This window comes from Magnolia sinica, chromosome 10, assembly GCF_029962835.1.
Source record: "Magnolia sinica isolate HGM2019 chromosome 10, MsV1, whole genome shotgun sequence".
Taxonomy (NCBI): domain Eukaryota; kingdom Viridiplantae; phylum Streptophyta; class Magnoliopsida; order Magnoliales; family Magnoliaceae; genus Magnolia; species Magnolia sinica.
Window position 1 is genome coordinate 85,521,631 of NC_080582.1, and position 15,009 is coordinate 85,536,639.

Genomic DNA, 15,009 nt, shown 5'->3' on the forward strand with positions numbered 1-15,009 from the left:
ATCAAAAACATCGAGATTCTATCCGTTGGATTTAGTCCTTTATAAATGATCCAATCCGTTTATTTGACGATCCTCACCTTGGATTTGGGATTTTAGAAATATATCTCGGAAAAAATATTTAAAATCATTTAATTATACAAAGTCTATAAAGACCGTTTATATCCCAAGCAAAAGACCCAAATTATCGAATGGTTGAAATAATCCAATATAGAACTTTAATTTTTGATTTTAGACCATTCAATTGAGACTCTTTATATGAACGGTTTGGATCATTTGAATATGATCCGGATTTAATTTTTAAAGTCAGTACGTCGGGATGGATTGAAGCAAACCTCTCTCTCGAGTAACTAACTACAGATCATGCGACTGAGCAAAGTCTCGAGTCTTTGGCGACTTTGACTAGTCGTTTGAGCGTCCAAACGAACTGTTCCTTTTGCGGTGCATGATGCACGAGCGAGCGTTTGAGAGCGTACGTGAAGCACGGCCGAGCTTTAAGGAAGTGGGGCCCACGATCCTATAATCAAGATCACTGCCCTGTTGGGTCGCACGTTGAATGGACCATGACCCAAAAGTCTACTCAGTAGGACAACCTCATCGTTGAAATTCGTGGCCTGCAAATAGACGGTTAAGAAGAGATGCTTAAATAAAAAATGTGCCCTGACCGACGGTTAGAATCTTACAATGGTGGAAAATATGGTCCATCCACGGTGGGACCAACATACCAATGGTCTGGATTGCAAATCCATGGACCCCACTTGTCATAATTGATAGAGAAAGAGAGAGAGATAGAGATTGATATTGCTTCTAATTAGGCAGAAAAAATAGATCAATTCAGTTATTCCAAAAGGAGACCGTTCATATTAGGGCTTGTTTGGTAGCTCGTGTTTGGTGTACGTTGGAATCCAAATCATAAATATTACATGGAATCTCTTGTGATAAAATATCTGAACCGTGCATGTGATAGTACACCATGAAACTCATAAGGCCCATATTTTCCCTCCCTTGGGTTGCCTCTCTCTTTTGACATAGCCCATTAAAATTTTGAAGCTGAGTAAAAGTTGGGCATTGGAAGTTTTGTGGTATGCTGCATCACATTAACTGTTCAGATTTTGGGCTCATATAACAGAAAATGATGAGGTTTCAAAAAGTTCTCTCCATTTCTCATGAAAACTGGTGTGCAGTTGAGCGTTCTTTTACTATGAGGTCCACCCCATGGGAACCTCCCATGAGGTTGAGCTGTGTGGGCCCCACCGTGATGTGTGTCAAAAATCAACACCATGCACTTGATGGGTCTCCTTTAGGTTATGTGATATACCAAAAATCAGCCGTATACGGAACTCAGGTGAGCCCTACCATCTAAAACCATGTGAAGACATATCTAAAACATATAAAAGCACTTGGTGGGTCCACTTGAGTTTTGGATGCGGCGGAAACTTGGCATGACCCCTCATCCAAGTGGAACACATTGTTGTATGGACTGGATTTGTGAACCACATATTCGTGGGCTCAATAAATGATTATGAATGTTTTAATGGGAGGGAAACCCCTCTCAACTGTTATATATGGTGTGGCCCAACCAAGTCATGAATTGACTTGATTTTTAATCCCGTGGCCCACTAGGAAATGGTGCATATGACTGATGGGGTAGATTTTAGATACACATCACAGTGGGACCCAGACAGCTTGACCTCATGGGAAGTTCCCATGAGGTCGACCTCATAGTACCATTTCCCATATATATATATATATATATATATATATATTAAAGTGGTGTGAAAACACCACTTACCACTGAATCATCTCTCTCACATCTAAGGTGAGGTCCATCTAATAAACCGTTTGGATCATTTGCTATTGTCCTAGCATATGATATAGCAACACCGCTGGATGTTTTCTTGCAAGCTTATTATTATTATTATTTTTACAGACACCACTGGGTACATTGGACCATGACCTCAGTGTTGAAACTCACATGTTTTCTGGCAAACCTATGGCTGCAGGCTGATGCGCGTTGCTGTCTTTCCTTTCTCAGTGTTGAAACCCACGTTCCAGACATGTCTAATGACTATTGATACAAGTTGAACAGTCCAAATAATGGGGCCCACCGTAGTCATGAACCAAAATATTGTCAGCTATCGAACGTGGAATCTTCACATCCAAAGGGCGATTCAAAGGTGACAACTTCACTGTGGCCCACTTGCACATGCTGGCATCATTAATTGAGAAAGACTTTAGTACTCTGGGAAAGCATGATGCACGATACGCTGGCACTTAAGCATCCTGGAAGTTATAGCAATGTCCCAAAGCTTTTTAATGACATATAGAGCATCCATTTGTCAATTTAGATGGTCCATTAATTATTCATACAAATGGCGATAAAGCCGTTGTGCAAAAATCACGTCCATCTAATGATCCCAAACGTCTGTTCGATATTGTACATAAAATGAACAATCAAGATCGAGCCTAGAAACAAAATAAGTCCAATGATTATCTTGAAACATCTTTTTTTTTTTTTTTTAACTCATCTTGAAATATTTATTTGATAAATCATGCTTTTTATTGTTTATGATTCCAAAGGAGCACTTTAGTTTGATGGTTGTAACCTTGTGATCTATGGCTTATAAAATTTGATGATTGTGACAAAATGGCCATGTTTAAAGGGCTACGATCGTCCCATCGTTACAACTAGTCTTGCACCATGGCTTGCTCCATATGGTACCACTGAATGAACACTCCTGATTGATGATTGGGTGTGCAACGAGAAGGTGGGGACGACAACATTTTCCCTTTAGGCTTGTTTGATTTTCTAATTAATTTCTTATGAAATAATGCAATACAAATGAGTTATCATTATCATTTTTAGGTATTTGTTTCAATAGTAATTATTATTCGCAAATTGAAAGTCAAATATACATTTCTGGATGAAATAAATTATTTAGCAAAATCATCATTGCAATAAATATAATTAATATCACCATACAATTATAAGAGTCAATAATCATTACCCATTTGTTAAATAAGAGTAAATAATCATTATCCATTTATAGCCAATTACGAGTGTAGTTGGAAAACTAATATAGCTCTTAGAAATTACATTCATGGCATATAAATAATTTAAATTAAACTAATTCAAATCGAGGTTTCTGTTTAGTATCACGAAGTAAAAAAGATTTTTCTAGAACTTTTATTCAACCGTGTATAATAGTTAGTAACATGTTTAAAACTTATTCAACTGTGCATACCATCCTACCTACGCATGCATCATGTAAATGATACACTATGATGATGGGATGCCAAGAATCATGATGTAATCCATACTAAAATGCTTTCAAATTCAAGTGGGTTTGAGTCGGTTGTAGACTCTTAGGAGTTTACACATGAGATCCTAGGTTCGAGTACCCATAAGTGGTGAAATCCCACTATGGTGTGAGTGCGGGGGTGTGCGCATGTGTGGGATGTCCTAAGAGCTGGAGAAACTGATGATACAATGGATGTTGCATGGGCATCATAGTGGATCCCACGTAGCGTATGTCAAAGGGACGTCATGCCAGGCCTCACAGAGCATTTCTATAAATAGATACATAGGCAGGGTTTATAGGAAAGTCGGGTGGCCATGTCATGATCTCAAATAGATATGTAGCCTGAGGTCACTACCAAGCATGATCTCACAACCAACAATCGCACGCGAAAAACTCCGTGCTATTGTAGTTAAATGTCGATTTCAGGAATTTATTAGCTCTGGATTTGATTGAGAGATTTTTAATTTTTAAGATTTTTCTTTTAATATTGTCAACGAAATCTTATTAAGGTTTCAGTTTAAATCTTTCATGAACTAATTAAAAAGAGTTTTCTCCTTTTTTTATTTAGTTATGGATGATGGTTAACATGTTCAAAACTTATTCACCAATGTGTAAAGGTTACTGTGTATAATATCCTGTATACACATTAAATCCTACCATGATGATAGGGTGTAAAGGACTATGGCATGGGCCATACTATAGAAAATAATTGACAAACATTTAAATGCTTTCAAATCCAAGTGCTGACTTACTTCATAATTTTTACATTATTTTGGGGCCGTTGGCGAATGATTCTGCATACAAATGATGGGTGGCTCATGAGTAGAATTTAGATTTTGATCCGCCTTGTTTTTTGACTTATGTTTTAAGTGTTGTCAAATGTCTTCAATTTGACAGACATTAAGGGTCTGCTGATATCATTAACAGACCACTCGATGCCATCGGGGATTTTTTTTTTTTTTTTTAATAAAGTTGCTTGGTAGACAGTTTTAAAGCTACTATTCGATGTCATCGACTAATCTTCGATAACCATTGATGCCATCAAAGGTTCCATCAACGACGCGTGCAGACCTGCGTAAATACTTGATTTATTTCTAATTTCGATTATGATAGTATATATATCTGGTGTAATCGATATTATTGTATTCTAAGTGAATGTTAAGACGTTCTTAAAATGTTCTAGAGAAAAGTTAGGGTTTTGAGAAATGATTTTGGGGTTGTTCGAATTAATAAGTCTATCATCCATCTCTTGTAATATCGTTTCATCAAAAATTTGTTATCGCTTTGTACCTTGATTTTTTCCCACAAGAATTTTTTCCACATAAAAATTCATGTAATCTCTATTTTATTTACATTTGATTTCACCTCGTTTGATTGAATTCAAGTTTACTTCCATGCCATCCCAAGACTAAGAGCCACTAGAGTCAAAGATACAATGGATATCACACATGTGTCACAATGGTAGGATCCACTTGACCTCCGTATTTACCTTATTTTTCTACTTGTATATTAAATGAGCAGGAGAAATTGATGAAACAGTAGATGTCAAAAGGACATCATTCCAAGCCCCGGAGAGCTTTCCTAGAAATGGACGCCTCCTGGGAGAGGGTTACAGGAAAGCCGTTGCCTTGTCAGGATCTAGAATAACACCCCTTCTTAATTTGGTCGCATGCCTGTCATTTCTAGATGCATTGTCAGGTATTATAAGGTTGACATTTGGTTTGAGGTCACCACCAAGCATGCTCTCACAACTAACAGTCTGTAGATGACAACTCCATGCTACCTTAGTCACAAACGTCATTTTTGGGAATTTCTCAGCTTGGGATTTTATTGAGAGATTTTTCATTTTTGAGATTTTTATCATTATATTATTGAGAAAATCTTACTAAAGCTAAAATCTAATAAATAATTATTGTATACTAATAAGTAATTAAATCTTCTTAAAAACATTATATAATGACTTAGTTGAAGTTTTAAATCATTTTTTGTTAATTATGCAAAATATTTATAACTTTCAGCATTTTAGAATCTCACGATATTATGTCCACTTTATTTCTTGCAAAATTATCATAAGATTTTCAAAATATTTGTTATAAATGCATGCAACTACTTGCATGTAAAAGACTCTAGTATGCATGGCATCCAACTGCCGCAAGCCAGCCAGTCAACACAAAGCTTTGTGGGGCTCATTGAGATGATCACGTGACATCGGGTCCATCCAATAGGATGCAAGCTAAAGAATGAGGCTGATCCAAAACTCATCACATAAACAGTGAGGATTGAACACCCACCATTAATTGAAAGAAGACCATGAATTTTATGTGCCATCCAATCCGTTCATATGGTGATTCCCACAAATAATATTATCTTTATCCAATAAGTTTCAATGATAAGTTGTTCAATTCTATATATTACCTGTGATGTGCCTCACTCGAGTTTTGGATTTACCTTATTTTTAAGCTCACTATGGTGAATCGGATGGATGGAGTGGGTGCCACGTGGACTTCTCAGCAGGCCCATAGAACTTTGGGTTATATAGGAGGCTCTATGTAATATGGGTTATTAAAAAAACACACATCCCCCGGTAAAATAGGGTCACTCATATGCAGCTGACCATTCGACACACAGATGGACGTGATGAGGTCGAGCGGTACTATCTTCCTCAAGGATAACTACTGAATCCACGGAGCTTTTTTGGACTCTTCACAAAGACTTCTTGAATCTACAAGGAAAAAACAAGGAAAATAGAAATAAATTCTAAAAAAATTCATAAATTGATTGATGATCCAAATAAACGAGATTACCACCCTTCAAAGAGGGATACTAAGTCTTGAAAGAAGTTTTACAACAAATACTCATAAAAATCGTGATTTATTAAAATAGTAAACTTTCTATTTATAGATGGCCGTGATTCCTACTAGTGCACATGGTTTTAAGTCAAAAATATTAAGTGTCTTATTTGACCTAACCATGTTATTTTCTTAACTTTTCTAAGAACTTTTTTGGTTGGACGCAACTCTTAAAGCCCAACGGATGAAGAGTTAAAATACATGGCACGTCGGATAACTCATGCCAGTTTGCGAGATACACCCATTTTAAGCTTTTAACGGTCCAGATCATTTCTGCCCCCGAACAGGTCTTTTCTAGTTCATCTTGGCCATGAAATAGTCCGCAACCCGCTCTACATCACCATTTCATAGGCCCCACTACACTAGAAAATAGTGGACAATTACCCAAAACTTTCAAATTCACATGGCCCCCACATGAGCGTTCCATTTCACAGTGAAGCAACCATACTGAATGGTTTAGATCTTCTACACGCACTAGAGCATGTCCCACATATGCAACTAGTTGCATGTAATACATTCTCTTTTCATGCCACGCGGTTTGTTTTTTTTTTTTTAAATATAAATTTTATTAACATGGGATCATCGCTTTATTTGAGAAATTTTCCGGGAGGGTTGAAAAAAAGAGAGAGGAAAATTACCCGCGCCTATCCTATACCTCTGCTACACGACAAGTCTGCAAGGAGAAAAGGCCAGGACACAAAATGAGAAAAGGAAACCCCTTATGCCAGGCTAATGTCGGGCTACATTAAATTCTCTCCTCTTTTTGTCCAAGAAAACATATAGTTACGTAGTATGTTTTTATCTCACTGACTAAACTCTGTTGAGGCCATCATGAAAGTATGTGATTTATCCACGACATTCATCTGTTCTTCCAGCTCATTTTATATGTTGAGCATAAAATTGAAGCATATCCAATGCTCAAGTGGACCACACCACATGAAATGATGGGAATAATGATTTCCACCGTTGAAACATATCCAATGCTTAAGTGGACCACACCACACCACCGGCCGACAGTGATGCATGTTTATTTGTCATCCAACCTGTTCATATGATTACACAAACATGAATGAAGGGAAAAGAAAATTATCAGCTTGATCCACCAAATAGACTTTCAATTCACACTGTTTCTTGTGGTGTGGTCCACTTGGGATTTAGGTATGCTTCAATTTTTTCTCATCAAGCCTTAAAATCATCTGATAAAATAGATGGACAGAGTGGATAAAATAAATAAATCATGGAGGGCCTCACATGGTTTGCTCTGTACGCAATCAGCTTCTTTTCTCTGTGGTTGGGAGAAACACATCCACCTTGTGCCATGCGTCAGGCGTACAGGAGTAACTGATAACCTACAGGCACCTGCACTGGTATTCACTGTGCCAGGCATTTTGAGCCACACGATGCAAAAAGAGATAGGGACCGGAACTGACTACAACACTAACTACTTGTCTCACCCAAGCTACGTGAGGTCCACCATGTTGCATATGTAAAACTTACAATTTACTCTCTACATTTAGGTAGGGATCATTAATTAGACCGTACATTTAAAAGACAAGCTTGATTAAAAACTTATATGGGCTACACCAATGAGAATAATGTAAAATTACTCTCAAAGCTGTTAAGTTTAAACAACGCGTGGTCCTCTTGAGCCACTCGCTCAATGTGTAAGGAAGATCAGGCGATATTCAGAAGCAAGGGTTCGTCCTTTGATAATAAGTTACATGTTTGCCTTTCCATACAAAATGATTTTTCGATACATATATAAAGAGAAATGAGCACAGGATTGTTACAGTCGGTTGTGAAGAACAATGACAAAACACCTTCTTCTGATACAGAATTGAATCCAGTGTGTGAGCATTGATTCAAATTACATTCAAGATTACGAGCTACTCGATAACCGCTGTACATTATACTACGATATATAAACAATACACTGAAAGTAAAAGATTACACTAAGAAATATAATTTACTTGACAAGAAAAGTAGAGTAATTATACTACGAAATGTAATCAACTAATAATTGAAAGAAAATGTTTGGTTTTGAATTGATTGATATGAGACGAAATCTTCATGCTAAATCCCTTTGTTATTTATAATCTTAATCCGACCATTTAGATGATCCCCACGTTTTGACGATTGCTATAATTGTTCAACACTATTTGACTTTCTCTTTTTCTTCTTCTACCATACATCCTGTAACTGCTTCTTTACGATCCTTCTTCCATCGACTGTTCAAATGATGACGTGGCATAACTCAATGTGTTCCAGCCATGTTACCAAGAAATCATTTACATACATTTTTGCAGATCTTAAAAAACACAATGCGAATCCATTCAAATCACACGTAACTTATTTTGATTGATTCTCACGAGGAATAACAGCCACATGATGAACACACTCAAGAAAGTCTCTGTTTTTCATTGCGGGCCCGCAAATTGATGAACACACATAACTTTCTTTCATTGGACCACATTTCGGGAAGGTTCTTAGCTCCCCAGATCATAACCAAATCTGTCAGAAAGCAACTACGAGTATAAGTGCTTACAAGTGATCCGTTCTCAATTAACAATGCTTGCATGTTCACGCAAGATGTGGTAATAGCAACTTGCAATGGCCAATACATCCGTATATCTAAAATCCACTGCCCTGACTTCATGGATCTTCTTCTTAGATTCCGGTGACATTTCCACAAATGCACTAACCCCCTACCTATATCCGTGCTGGAAAGGCTCTCTAGCCCCACCATGGTGTATGCATTTTATCCGAGCCATTCATCCATTTTTCCAGCTCATTTTAGCCCATTGGCCCAAAAATGAGGCAGATTCAAATCTCAGGTGGACCACACCGCATGAAAACAGTGGTGATTAAATGCCCACCATTAAAAACTTCTAAGGACTACTGCAGTGTTTATTTGCCGTCCAAAACTTTTGTAGTCCCCATCAAGTTTTAATTGGTGTCATCCACCTCCGATTTGGATATGCCTCGTTGTGTTCATACACAATGAAGAGCTGAAAAATGGATGGACGGCGTGGATAAAACACACGCATCATGGTGGGGCCCACAGAGCACCGTCCAGTGTAGCAGAGGGTCGGTATGCAGTCCCCTTTCATCATGTTGGTACGATCGCAGGAAAAAATGGTCGGTGTCTTCATCCCCCGCGTTCCCCGCACCAAACGCAGAAATGGGGTTTTCGGCGGGAGCAGATTAGGTGCGACTGGCCACACCCGAGACGGTGCGGCCCTTACCGTGGGGCCCACCTTGAGTGTATATTTTATATCCATACCGTCCATCCGTTTTGAAAGATAATTTTATTACATGAATCGAGAAAATAAGCAGATAAAAATTTCAGATGGACCGTACTATAGAAACAGTGGTGACTGAATGTCCCACCATTAAAAACTTAGCAGGATCAAAAGTAATGTTTTATAATGTTTAATATCCATATAACCTATTGATAAGGTCACAAAAATCTGGATAAATGAAAGAAAACAAATATCAGCTTGATCCGAGACTTTTGTACCCCAGAATAAATTTTTAACGGTAAATCACCACTATTTCCTATGGTATGGTGCACCAAAGACTTGGATACATTTCATGTTTCGGACCATACCATAAAATGATCTGGAAAAATGGATGGACGGCATGGATATAGAATACATGTAGTAAGGTGGACCACAGGGTAAAGGCCAAACCTTCTTCAGTTAGGTCAGGTCAGCACCTAATCCCTCCCATTTTTGGTAGTTAAAATGTCAGTCGTCCCCCAGCTTGTAGAAATTAAATGTTAGTATAAGAACTCATCATATACATCCGGAGGTACTGTTAATTGTGGGCCGTCACCAACGTTTCCATCATTTGAAAATAGTTTTACAAAATCTGTACCATTAAAATGTTGAAAAATAAGATGAAGATCACCTCAAGGAAAAATCAAGCCGTTTATTTCTTCAGATTTGACTAGATGGACAACTTATGATATGACTTACCCTATAAATGTGATCTTCTTTTAAGAGTAACGTCAATTTTTTGGTGGGTAATCTTCATGGTATGTCCTGACTATTTTAACGGTACGGATTTGTTATAAATTCTGTATTTTGCAGGAACAGACGATCAGTTGTGATACTTTTGGGTGCATGTGATGAGTTCTCCAGTGTATATAGGTGTATATAGGGGCGCATGGAACGCGCGGATGTGGATATGCGTGTCGGTGCTACTCCGTTCTCGTTTATCACTACCCATCTACCATTATGTATGTATTTTACCCAAGCCGATCGTCAATTTTTCCATACCATCTCACGCATCATTCCAAAAATGAGGTAGATCTAAATCTCAGGTATACTGCGCAACTGAAAAACAATAGCTATTAAACACTCACCATTAAAAACAATAGCTTTTGTGGCCGTTATTAGGTTTTTAATGTAGGGCGTTCAATCACCACCATTTCGTGTGCTGTGGTCCACTTGAGATTTTGATCCGCCTCATTTTCTGAGATCAACGGTGTGGATAAAACACTTACATTGTGGTGGGCCCACATAGCACCGACCAGTAGGGAAACGGATTTGGCTACTCCCCAGCAACCAACCAATGGCTGATGGTCAATGCTCTGACGGCTCATTTAGATGTATATGTTTCATCCATGCTGTCTGTATATCTTTACAGATCATTTTATTATATACCAAAAATGAGATATATACTGATCTCAAGTGGATAACATTACAGTAAACTGTGTTGAATGTATGTCAATTATTAAAAACTTTTGAGAGCCATAAAAGTTTTGGATCAAGCTGATTTTTGTTTTTTTCCCTTCATATGGGTCTGTATGACCTAATCGACAGATACAGTGGGCCTTAGGAGGATTTTAACAGTGAATATCCCATCACTATTGTTTTCCTATGGTTTACTTGAGATTTATATCCCTCTAATTTTTGGGATAAAGCCCTCAAATGGTTTGTAAAAAATGGATGAAAAGAATGGATGAAACACACACATCATGGTGGGGACCACAGGGCACCGGGGGTAGCCAATCCGTTCTCGACCAGTAGCGACTCGCTGCTGTCCGGGGACTCCGGTCCAGCGCGCGAACGAAACGCGCCAGATGTATATCATTTTTGTAAACACGTGAGCGGGAAACCTTGTGCGCAAAAAGCGAGTGCCGGAGAGGCTATCGTGCACCGCGTTGTCGCCGATAGCGCACACTGCCCCACGCACGTTAGCAGGTTTGTTGCTTTCCCAGTCTTTCCAGAGAGGTCGACCTTCTCACACGAGATGGACCGATGGCATCGAAGCACGTGTGAATTCATGTCATACGTGCAGGAGTTCATTCCTGTTCATTGGTTAGCGCACAATGAATGCATGCGAAAAATGAACGGTGTATAAAAAAGGACTACTTGGATGGTTATGAAAATGAGACAAGTAATCTAATATTACTAAAAGATCTATTACGATGAATTATATCTGATGAATGGTCTGGATCTCTTTTAAGATGATAAATTTATTATTTTTCTGAGATAATTCTAATCCATTTCACGCTCGCGTTTAGACCTATAAATCTCCAAGTAAAGCGAGCTCCTTTCCAAAACCCTAATGACGAAAATGCCCATGAAACGGCGCGACATTTTACGGTGTTTCGACTGACTAGGAAACAAAACCCTAATGACGAAAATGCAAAAGAAATATTAAGAGAACCGCGCGACGCGCGAGTGCACTTGCTAATGTAACATTGAAGTTCACGCAATCCAAGCCGTTCATCAAACGGTCCTGATTACGCATATCTTGGCTGAGGGAGATAGTAAGGTGGAGTAGGAGGAATCCTAATACGGTAGAATAATCTCTTCGCAGGACACGTGGCGGGGTAGAGAAATGAAGCCCGGCCACATGCAGGGCCCTGGATGGTTTGTGTTTAAAAGATCTCTCCTCTTATGCAATCCTATCCATTGGATTTGTGGTCGTTGAAGTGACGGTGTAAAATAAAAGCAGTTAGTCGGATAAACTGTATGAAAAACGGCCGGTATAAAAAGCGGATTGCCTACTGACGCTGTCAGTATCTTCTGTGATGTGTGGGACCCACCATGATATATGTGTTTTATCCGCTCATTCCATCCATTTTTACAGACAATTTTAGGACATGATACGAAAAATGCGATAGATCCAATTCTCATGTGGACCACCCTACGGGAAAGAGTGGTGGTTGAACACCTGCCAGTCAAAACTTCATGGGGCCACAAAAGTTTTGAATGAAGCTGATAGTCTTGTTTTCCTTCATCCAGGTTCGATGGAAAATAAACATTACGGTGGGCAGGAGAAAGTTTTTAATGTGCGATTAGTCACCACTGTTTTCTTGTGATGTGGTCCACTTGATATTTGGATCTACCTTTTTTTTTTTGTTCATGCACTGAAATGATCTGACAAAATAGATGGACGGGATGGATAAAATAAATAATTTTATTATATATTTATTTAGTTTATTAAGAGAGATTGCACTCAGCCATTCATCATTCTGTGGTGGGGATCTCAACAAGCATTTCAAAATGGACATGTGAAAACTTACAATCCGTGCAATACCAGACAATCACTTTATTCACCATTGAATGCTGAAGATCTGCCATGTTTGTCCACCAAACATAAATGTTATTTATTTATTTATTTTAGTGGATCAGAATTTTTTGAATAAAAGGAAACTTATATATATACTAGCTAAGATGTTTTCGAAGATTATTTTTTATTTTATTTTTAAGTTCTCTAATGAAATCCTTATAGAGAAATAATATTAGTTATTTCTAAGATTTGTAGAGTGTTCTCAACTTTTAGATGAATATAGATTCATCCTAGCCTTCCGTATGAGGGATTAACAGGTTCTTAGGCCTGTATAAGAGAGAGGGACCCTCATTTATAATTCGCACAAGGAAGTTGTAAGCCTTGGAAATCTTCTCAATATTTTGAGTGTTCTCTTATCTTTTTAAGTAGCCTAGATACAATTGGTTGGTAGATTTTCTCAACCAAAAAAGGGTTGTATATGGTTAACACATGATCTACACATGGAAAAAGCATTTGGACTATGAAATAATCTCATAGAGGCTGGGTTTGTTCTTTGGTCAATGCTTAATAGACCAACATACTCCTTATATCGATAAGTTAGGTCATTCGTGTTGAAAATAATGTGCTGAAAATAATAAATGATATTAAAAAATAAAAAATAAAAAAGAAAAGATGACTTATTTGTTTAAGTTGAGGTGTAACTAAGTCACTTGGCTTGAAACCAAATTTGGTCTTATTGGATCGCATCCCAAATGCAACATAAATCTTGAATAGTTGGCCTCCAGAACACAATAACGATTGCTCAATCCCAACGATACTCTCACTATACACAGGCTCGAAACAACGTATATAACTTAATCGAAGTGAGTTGACTTGACAGTGAACTCAATTGGCAAAATAACATTGAACTAAAGACGAAGTTTGAAGAAACTGAGAAAGAAATTGTTGAACCATAATTATGTGCTTAAAACACTGTTTCAAATGGATTAGGTCCGTTGAGTTTGAACCCAACTGGTGTGACTACCCGAACAAACGTGCCTTAGTTTGAAAATTCGCACAACCTAAATGACTATTCCTCTTTAGTGGCTCAAGCCTTATACAAACAACATTTCTTATATATATGAGATTTCTTTGGTTTTTTCTAATGTGGGACAAGTGAGCTATACTAAAAATAAAAACTCATTCAAAAAATAAACATGGAGTAAAAATTTTGAAATTTGAAATAAAATTATTTAAAAATTCCTTTTAAAATATCACAATCCATACAATGGGCCTTGCGATAGACAGGCAACTATATAATTATTCTGTTAGCTAGATGTGTGCACTCATTTGATCGACATCATTTAAATTGCTAGTTAAAGGCAACAATAAAAAAGTTGACATTTTCAATTGAAAAAATTAAGTGGCATCCATTCTTCCACGTCTCTCTCTCTCTCTCTCTCTCTCTCTCTTACTTTGTTTATTTTATTTTATTCTTATTTTTGGTTACCATTACCTATCTTAAGCTGATGATGACTTGCTAAGATGGGAAATCATTCCCTTTCACCACCTTATCTTAATATGACTTGGCATTACCTACGGCTATAAGGCAAAGTGTAGCTAGGTCTAATTATGTTAATAATAAATTAGGATAAAATTTCTTCTATTCTTTAGCTTCGTTGTTTTTTCCTTTTGTTTCATCATCTTCCTAATACTTTAGTAGTAGATGTAGGTGTGGAAGTGGGCAATTCGTTAATAAATAAATAAAAAGACAAAAATACCCTTAAATGAAGTATGACACGCAACCCATTTTTCTTTGAAATCAAGATTTTACATCCTCACTATGACTATATGCAGGTTCAAAACTAGCCAAGTGCAACTCACCTCATATATAGTATAAATATATTTAATTTATTTTTTAAAAAAGGTTATCTGTGCTTTATATACCCAACTGTCCATCTTTCTTGGGGTGACAAACTGATATGGAGTGGGTCGCGGATATTTCATGTCCAAGATGGATCAGAGAAGGCCTAATCAGAGATAAAAGTCATTAAGACCGTTGGAACCTTAAAACAGGCATATCTCGTAAACCGGAATGAGTTACTCGACGTACCATATATAATTTTCGGGTAGGACGAGCTACTTTAGCCAACCAACCCGGCTATGCCAGGTTACTCACGTCGAATTTGCAAGATTCCATCATATTGACGACCAAATTTTATTTTTAATTCCGTTTTTACTATAAATAGTAAGTTTTAGTTTGATTATAACTCTTCATCCATTGGGCTTTAGGAGTTGTGCCCAACATGAAAAGTGTTTAGAAAAATTAGGAGAATAAAGTGGTTAAACCATAT